The following is a 7,146-nucleotide window of genomic DNA, read 5'->3' on the forward strand; positions in this document are numbered from 1 at the left end:
ATCCAAATATGAATATAACGGGAAGCAATAATCACTATTCCTTAATATCTCTCAACATCAATGGCCTCAATTCCCCAATAAAAAGACATAGATTAACAAACTGGATACGCAACGAGGACCCTGCATTCTGCTGCCTACAGGAAACACACCTCAGAGACAAAGACAGATATTACCTCAGAGTGAAAGGCTGGAAAACAATTTTCCAAGCAAATGGTCAGAAGAAGCAAGCTGGAGTAGCCATTCTAATATCAAATAAAATCAATTTTCAATTAAAAGTCATCAAAAAAGATAAGGAAGGACACTTCATATTCATCAAAGGAAAAATCCACCAAGATGAACTCTCAATCCTAAATATCTATGCCCCAAATACAAGGGCACCTACATACATAAAAGAAACCTTACTAAAGCTCAAAACACACATTGCACCTCACACAATAATAGTGGGAGATTTCAACACCCCACTCTCATCAATGGACAGATCATGGAAACAGAAATTGAACAGAGATGTAGACAGACTAAGAGAAGTCATGAGACAAATGGACTTAACGGATATTTATAGAACATTCTATCCTAAAGCAAAAGGATATACCTTCTTCTCAGCTCCTCATGGTACTTTCTCCAAAATTGACCATATAATTGGTCAAAAAACGGGCCTCAACAGGTACAGAAAGATAGAAATAATCCCATGCGTGCTATCGGACCACCACGGCCTAAAACTGGTCTTCAATAACAATCAAGGAAGAATGCCCACATATACTTGGAAATTGAACAATGCTCTACTCAATGATAACCTGGTCAAGGAAGAAATAAAGAAAGAAATTAAAAACTTTTTAGAATTTAATGAAAATGAAGGTACAACATACCCAAACTTATGGGACACAATGAAAGCTGTGCTAAGAGGAAAACTCATAGCGCTGAGTGCCTGCAGAAAGAAACAGGAGAGAGCATATGTCAGCAGCTTGACAGCACACCTAAAAGCTCTAGAACAAAAAGAAGCACATACACCCAGGAGGAGTAGAAGGCAGGAAATAATCAAACTCAGAGCTGAAATCAACCAAGTAGAAACAAAAAGGACCATAGAAAGATTCAACAGAACCAAAAGTTGGTTCTTTGAGAAAATCAACAAGATAGATAAACCCTTAGCCAGACTAACGAGAGGACACAGAGAGTGCGTCCAAATTAACAAAATCAGAAATGAAAAGGGAGACATAACAACAGATTCAGAGGAAATTCAAAAAATCATCAGATCTTACTATAAAAACCTATATTCAACAAAACTTGAAAATCTTCAGGAAATGGATAATTTCCTAGACAGGTACCAGGTACCGAAGTTAAATCAGGAACAGATAAACCAGTTAAACAACCCCATAACTCCTAAGGAAATAGAAGCAGTCATTAAAGGTCTCCCAACCAAAAAGAGCCCAGGTCCAGACGGGTTTAGTGCAGAATTCTACCAAACCTTCATAGAAGACCTCATACCAATATTATCCAAACTATTCCACAAAATTGAAACAGATGGATCACTACCGAATACCTTCTACGAAGCCACAATTACTCTTATACCTAAACCACACAAAGACACAACAAAGAAAGAGAACTTCAGACCAATTTCCCTTATGAATATCGATGCAAAAATACTCAACAAAATTCTGGCAAACCGAATCCAAGAGCACATCAAAACAATCATCCACCATGACCAAGTAGGCTTCATCCCAGGCATGCAGGGATGGTTTAATATACGGAAAACCATCAACGTGATCCATTATATAAACAAACTGAAAGAACAAAACCACATGATCATTTCATTAGACGCTGAGAAAGCATTTGACAAAATTCAACAACCCTTCATGATAAAAGTCCTGGAGAGAATAGGAATTCAAGGTCCATACCTGAACATAGTAAAAGCCATATACAGCAAACCAGTTGCTAACATTAAACTAAATGGAGAGAAACTCGAAGCAATCCCACTAAAATCAGGGACTAGACAAGGCTGCCCACTCTCTCCCTACTTATTCAATATAGTTCTTGAAGTTCTAGCCAGAGCAATCAGACAACAAAAGGAGGTCAAGGGGATACAGATCGGAAAAGAAGAAGTCAAAATATCACTGTCTGCAGATGATATGATAGTGTATTTAAGTGATTCCAAAAGTTCCACCAGAGAACTACTAAAGCTGATAAACAACTTCAGCAAAGTGGCTGGGTATAAAATTAACTCAAATAAATCAGTAGCCTTCCTCTACACAAAAGAGAAACAAGCCGAGAAAGAAATTAGGGAAACGACACCCTTCATAATAGACCCAAATAATATAAAGTACCTCGGTGTGACTTTAACCAAGCAAGTAAAAGATCTGTACAATAAGAACTACAAGACACTGAAGAAGGAAATTGAAGAAGACCTCAGAAGATGGAAAGATCTCCCATGCTCATGGATTGGCAGGATTAATATAGTAAAAATGGCCATTTTACCAAAAGCAATCTACAGATTCAATGCAATCCCCATCAAAATACCAATCCAATTCTTCAAAGAGTTAGACAGAACAATTTGCAAATTCATCTGGAATAACAAAAAACCCAGGATAGCTAAAGCTATCCTCAACAATAAAAGGACTTCAGGGGGAATCACTATCCCTGAACTCAAGCAGTATTACAGAGCAATAGTGATAAAAACTGCATGGTATTGGTACAGAGACAGACAGATAGACTAATGGAATAGAATTGAAGACCCAGAAATGAACCCACACACCTATGGTCACTTGATTTTTGACAAAGGAGCCAAAACCATCAAATGGAAAAAAGATAGCATTTTCAGCAAATGGTGCTGGTTCAACTGGAGGTCAACATGTAGAAGAATGCAGATCGATTCATGCTTATCATCCTGTACAAAGCTTAAGTCCAAGTGGATCAAGGACCTCCACATCAAACCAGACACACTCAAACTAATAGAAGAAAAACTAGGGAAGCATCTGGAACACATGGGCACTGGAAAAAATTTCCTAAACAAAACACCAATGGCTTACGCTCTAAGATCAAGAATCAACAAATGGGATCTCATAAAACTGCAAAGCTTCTGTAAGGCAAAGGACACGGTGGTTAGGACAAAAGGGCAACCAACAGATTGGGAAAAGATCTTTACCAATCCTACAACAGATAGAGGCCTTATATCCAAAATATACAAAGAACTCAAGAAGTTAGACCGCAGGGAAACAAATAACCCTATTAAAAAATGGGGTTCAGAGCTAAACAAAGAATTCACAGCTGAGGAATGCCGAATGGCTGAGAAACACCTAAAGAAATGTTCAACATCTTTAGTCATAAGGGAAATGCAAATCAAAACAACCCTGAGATTTCACCTCACACCAGTGAGAATGGCTAAGATCAAAAACTCAGGGGACAACAGATGCTGGCGAGGATGTGGAGGAAGAGGAACACTCCTCCATTGTTGGTGGGATTGCAAACTGGTACAACCATTCTGGAAATCAGTCTGGAGAATCCTCAGAAAATTGGACATTGAACTGCCTGAGGATCCAGCTATACCTCTCTTGGGCATATACCCAAAAGATGCCCCAACATATAAAAAAGACACGTGCTCCACTATGTTCATTGCAGCCTTATTTATAATAGCCAGAAGCTGGAAAGAACCCAGATGCCCTTCAACAGAGGAATGGATACAGAAAATGTGGTACATCTACACAATGGAATATTACTCAGCTATCAAAAACAACGACTTTATGAAATTCGTAGGCAAATGGTTGGAACTGGAAAACATCATCCTGAGTGAGCTAACCCAATCACAGAAAGACATACATGGTATGCACTCATTAATAAGTGGCTATTAGCCCAAATGCTTGAATTACCCTAGATGCCTAGAGCAAATGAAACTCAAGATGGATGATCAAAATGTGAATGCTTCACTCCTTCTTTAAAAGTTAACAAGAATACCCTTGGCAGGGAAGAGAGAGGCAAAGATTAAAACAGAGACTGAAGGAACACCCATTCAGAGTCTACCCCACATGTGGCCCATACATATATAGCCACCCAATTAGACAAGATGGATGAAGCAAAGAAGTGCAGACCGACAGGAGCCGGATGTAGATCGCTCCTAAGAGACGCAGCCAGAATACAGCAAATACAGAGGCGAATGCCAGCAGCAAACCACTGAACTGAGAATAGGACCCCGGTTGAAGGAATCAGAGAAAGAACTGGAAGAGCTTGAAGGGGCTCGAGACTCCATATGTACAACAATGCCAAGCAACAAGAGCTTCCAGGGACTAAGCCCCTACCCAAAGACTATACATGGACTGACCCTGGACTCTGACCTCATAGGTAGCAATGCATATCCTAGTAAGAGCACCAGTGGAAGGGGAAGCCCTAGGTCCTGCTAAGACTGAACCCCCAGTGAACTAGACTGGTGGGGGGAGGGCGGCAATGGGGGGAGGGTTGGGAGGGGAACACCCATAAGGAAGGGGAGGGGGTGGGGGATGTTTGCCCGGATACCGGGAAAGGGAATAACACTTGAAATGTATATAAGAAATACTCAAGTTAATAAAAAAAATATAGAAAAAAAAAACTGGGTGTAGTGATACACATCTGTAATCCAGTGTTCTGGAAGTAGAGGCGAGAATATCAGAGGCAGAAGATGATCCTTGGCCACATAGAAAGTTCAAGGCCAGCCTGGGCTACATGAAACCATCTTTTCTTTTAAAGGTTTATTATATATGAGTACACTGCAGCTATCTTCAGACACACATTAGAAGAGGGCATCAGATCCCGTTACAGATGGTTGTGAGCCACCACGTGGTTGCTGGGAATTGAACTCAGGACCTCTGAAAGAACAGCCAGTGCTCGTAACCTCTGAGCCATCTCTCCAGCCCATATGAAACCATCTTTAAATTTTTTTTAAAAAAATGAAACACTGGTAAGGTGATTGTGGTTTGAATGTGGTTTGAATGAGAAGTTTAAGTTTCACTTAAAGTTATTTCTGTCTGCTTTCTCTCTGCTGTTGAAGATGTGATCATTCAGCTTCCTGCTCTGGCCATCTCCTATCATTCCTCCCCTGCCATTCTGGACTCTCCTTCAGGAACTGTAAGCCAGAAAATAAAATATTAAAAAAACAAAACACAACTTTCTTCTGTAATTTGGTTTTGGTTACCGTGTTTTGTCATAGCAATAGGAAAGTAATTAGTTTGGTAATGGCTAACCTATACATGTCTGTGACGACACCTGCACTGCCAGTGTGTGACTATTGGGCATAGGTCTGTCGGATTAAAAGAAAACACATTCACGGGTCACCCGTTTCCAGAGAGTGCCACCAAGGCTTTACTGAGATCTCCTTATATACCCGAGGCAAAAGCCGTGGTAAACAACAAGGCAGGTGAAAATCCCCAACCAGGAAAACAGGAGAACAGGAAATATCTGTGTTGTGGAAAGTCCCAGGCCCAAATCAGGGGCGTAAACAATTTCTTAATAGCAACAAGCTGAAAGGCTCGGCAAGGGAGAAGGGTGCCATGGAAAGTCTTGGGCCCAAATCAGGGCCGAGAGCAGCTGCCAAGGGTGTAAACAACTTCTTGCTATAGCAGGCTAAAAGGCTCATTGAGGGGGAAGGGAAACACCCCAAGGTAGGGCCCAACATGTCTGCTCTTATCTTCACTTAATAGAATTTATAACACATCTAAATTATGTCAAAGGGTAGGAGAGGTTTGCCTTATGAGGGCTGGTGGGGGAGAAATGCAATGGACATGATGAGTGACTGATATATTCAGGGGAGGTTAAGGACATACCAGGATTTAAGTGTGTTGGGGATGGTTGCATTCTCAAGAATGAGAAGTGACATTGTGTGGGGGAGTGTAGTTTTTTGTTTTTTTAAAGATTTATTTGTTTTATGTAAGTACACTGTAGTTGTCTTAAGACATGCCAGAAGGGGTTGGGGATTTAGCTCAGTGGTAGAGCGCTTGCCTAGCAAGCACAAGGCCCTGGGTTCGGTCCCCAGCTCCAAAAAAATAAAAAAAGACATGCCAGAAGAGGGCATTGGATTCCATTATAGAGGGTTTTGAACCACCATGTGGTTGCTGGGATATGAACTCAGGACCTCTGCAAGAGCAGTCGGTGCTCTTAACCACACAGCCATCTCTCTATCCCTGTTTGTTTGTTTTTAATGGTGGTGGGAACGTAACCCAGGTTCTCACTCATGTTGGGGTGTTTTAGATAGGGCCTTGGTACATTGTCCTCACTGGCATGATAATCACTGTGTAGCTCAGGCTAACCTCATACTCCAGTATTCCTTCTACCTCTCTCACATGTGTACACACTCCCCAGGTGCCCAGGTTAGGAGGTAGCTTTCTGAGTTCAGCCATCTCAGGAAGAAGTTCCACCTTGCTGGCGGGATCAATCCTGTGTTTCTGTTCCCAGGTCCCGGGTCCCAACTCCTGTCCTGCTTCTTCAATGTTTCATGTTTGTCTGTTAACCAGTAAAGAATGTAAAGAAGGGAGATGCTGTTATCCCGTCCTCTAAACTGAGGCACACAAGTCACACATGTGCTGCCTGTCTTGACTTAATTGACTATGTGCTGCTTGCCCGAGCCTCAAGGACCCTGAAACCAGGTGACCTGGATAAGGCCCAGTCACCAGTGTCAACCTCCTTGTTTAACCCCTTGGGTCAGGAAGAAGCAAACCATTCATCAGAGGCAAAGGATGATGCACTTGGGGCTGTTACTTGGTGTAATGGTGGTGTTCTCCTTGGAAGCTCCTAGAGATTCTAGTTATGAACAGCTGGAAAACCATTAAAAGGAAGGGACAGGGCCCTGGAGTTGGAATCACAGGAAGTTGTGAACCACCTGTATGGGTCCGAGAATAGAACTCAGATCTTAGGCAAACACTGCACACGTTCAACAACTCAGCATTTCTCTGGGCTCTAAATACAGATTTCTAAAGTTTTTATTACATGTATTTAAGTCAGAGGACACTCGTTCTTTCCTTCTACTATGAAAGTCCTGAGAAACTCAGGTTGTTAGGCTTGGCAGTGGGCTTCTACTCACTGAGCCACTTAGATAGGGTCCAGCATCTGTTCCCCTCCCCTCTTCTCCCCTCCCCTCCCCTCCTTCCTTCCCTTTTCCCTTTTCCTTTTCCTTTTTCTTTTGAGACTTGATCTCAT

General features: G+C 41.8%; 1 pseudogene; it reads left to right on the top strand.

The window, feature by feature from the left end:
- The window catches only part of Mest-ps1 (mesoderm specific transcript, pseudogene 1), a 32,699-nt pseudogene extending 25,954 nt beyond the window's left edge, over positions 1-6,745 (top strand).
- Positions 6,746-7,146: the final 401 nt, after the last annotated feature.

This window comes from Rattus norvegicus, chromosome 4 (genome assembly GCF_036323735.1).
Source record: "Rattus norvegicus strain BN/NHsdMcwi chromosome 4, GRCr8, whole genome shotgun sequence".
In the NCBI taxonomy this organism is placed as follows: Eukaryota; Metazoa; Chordata; class Mammalia; order Rodentia; family Muridae; genus Rattus; species Rattus norvegicus.